Source organism: Triticum aestivum, chromosome 2D, assembly GCF_018294505.1.
Source record: "Triticum aestivum cultivar Chinese Spring chromosome 2D, IWGSC CS RefSeq v2.1, whole genome shotgun sequence".
NCBI lineage: Eukaryota > Viridiplantae > Streptophyta > Magnoliopsida > Poales > Poaceae > Triticum > Triticum aestivum.
In genome coordinates, this window is record NC_057799.1 from 274,219,859 (window position 1) to 274,222,595 (window position 2,737).

Genomic DNA, 2,737 nt, shown 5'->3' on the forward strand with positions numbered 1-2,737 from the left:
ACACGGGTAGGACCCAATCGTGCACCCTGGCAGGGTGCGGGTTAGCTGCACCTGCTCAGGAGAGCGGTGGATGGGCAGGTCCGCGCTTTTATGAAAGTTGACCCTCAATCCGCATCCCAAAATCATGTAGGATTTGTGCGCACGCCCGGAGTTCCACCTCTCTTGGCCTGATAAAGATCATAACATCATCAGCAAACATTGAGACCCTTTGTCGCAACGCTCTGTTGGCCAACGGCTCTAGCGTGCCCATCGTATCCGCTCGCGAGAACAAACAGTGGAGCACCTCCATCATGATGATGAAAATCATGGGCGAGATTGGGTCACCTTGTCTTAGACCCACCCTTGGGTAGATAGGTGCACCTGGGACACCATTGATAAGCACACGTGTCGACGAGTTTGTAGAAGCGCACATATCCAACCGATCCACCTCGGCCCAAATCCCATCTTAGCAAGCACCTCCACGATGAATGGCCACTGCACAGTGTCGAAGGCCTTGGAAATATCTAGCTTCAACATGATTGTGGGAGTTCTGAGGGCGTGGATATTGTGCGCGGTCCCTTGAACCATCATGAAGTTGTCATGGATGGATCGGCCACGAACAAAGGCACTTTGATGCATGCCAATCATCTATGGCAAGTCCTCTGCCAAACACACGGATAGGGCCTTCTCGAAGATTTTAACCGCCCCGTGCACTAGGCTAACTGGCCTAAAATCCTCAGTATCCGCAGCTCCATCCACCTTCGGCAGGGTGATTAGTGCCTTGTTGATTAACTGCAAACCCCTTGTGTCCAACCGGTGAAAGTACTCCAAGGCCCTCATGAAATTCTGTTGGATGATGTCCCAATACACTGTGCCAACGAGTGGACTCTGTGTTAGTAGGGTTTGGGGAAAGATATTGTTCTGGTGCTTACCTCAGGTACTTAATGTACGTTGAGTCATGAATGCCACGGAAGTTCCCCGAATCTTGTGAGTCCAGTGTAAACCTTTGCAGGGTCTCAAACTAGTCAAACAGTCGTGTCAACAGTCAAGGATAGTTGGACAACTGCTCTTGGGCTACATAGATGTTTTTGTTTTATAAACTTTGGGATGGGAATAAGAAGAGATAATTTGTCATATGAGTAGATAGGACGAGATGATAAAGTTAGAGATGGTTCTAACTTTGTTTACATTGATGTATGTAACCTCATGACATCAATGTTTAGAAGTTCACTTGGTTTTAAAATCACTAGGGCATGTTCATGCAAACAAAACTAGCTTTCTGCAAATGCTTAAATATAGTGTAGAAGCTTTCCGTGTACTAAGCCATGCATGCATATTCTGTTATCACCTTGTGGATTGCTTGTGAGTACATTCAAAGTACTAGCTCATTGGCTCGTCCCTGGCTATGAACTTGGCCAGGCATCGAGGATCAGGAGATTGGAGAAGAGTTCTTCAATGATGAACATGCCAACTATGATGCTTTCCCAATTCGTTGCATGTAGGGTTAAGGCAGGTGGCATGGGTCTAAGTTATCATTGACAATTTTCGATGTAAGTGTTTGATTTGAAGTTTAGCCTTCACGGCTCTATTTGTGTAATGCATGGTTGTGATGGTCCTTTATGTAAGACATTATGTAATGGATATAAACTCTTGATTATTAGTTCATTGTGCCAGTGACATACTGATCATGGGATCACTGTTGCATGTACAATCAGTGGCTTCGACCAAATAGGTCAGGACCCCCACAAAGGCGAGTACTCCAGCATAGTTTATAGGCGTATGTTTGCCTTTTTGTTGGATAACTGCATGACTTAATTTCCTTGTTCAGTATTTGCACTTATGTATGCGTTTGACTGTTTTCTGTATGTACCAAGTATTCTTTTTCTCTTTGCTAACTTAGTCGTAATCCTCAGAAGAGTAGGCTAGAAATTGGGGTTGCCAACTTAGTCGTACTCCTAAGGCACAACTGTATGTTAGGGGCAGAAAGTATGCTTTAGTTGACATAATACTTAGGTCTGCAGTAATCCAAAGAACAATGAGGAGCTGTGACTACATCGATGCACCAAGTAGTTATTAATGTAGAGGTGCAGAGCACCATATGTTCATTCCCATGGATTCTACAACACTTCAAACGCCAAGTGGACCTTTGAGAAGAGCTCGCGCAGTGAAAGCACAAGTGCTCCCTGGGTGATTTTGGTAATTAATGTCAACATATCTCTTGTTGGACTAATACTTTTATCTAGTATATTTCAGATGAGTTCAACAGTGGAGTGGCGTGGACAAGAGGATGTGGAACCCCTTCAAGATACTAAGGACAGAGGATTGGCAAAGGCTCAAAAGCTCAAGACTCTTCATTTTCATTTTAGTGATCCAAGATCACATTGAGTCCATAGGAAAGCCAATACTATTAAAAGGGGATGAGGTGTTGCTTAATGGCTTGCTTGCTCAAAGCGCTTAGTGATATGCTCCAAAGCCCTCAACCACTTTCTCATTTCCACATATGTCCCAAACCAAAAGTCAAACTCGGCCCCACCGATTTGATCTATCCGGCGCCACCAAGTTCACTTGACATAGCCACTGCCAGAAATCCTAATCAGTTCTGTCTCATCGATGGGATCTCGGTCTCACCGAGATGGGCTTGCAAACTCTCTGTTGCCTGTTGCAATTATTTTGGTCCCACCGAGATAAGCAATCGGTCCCACCGAGATTGCCTGACCAACTCTCTGTTTGCTTATTACCAAAATCGGTCTCACCGACT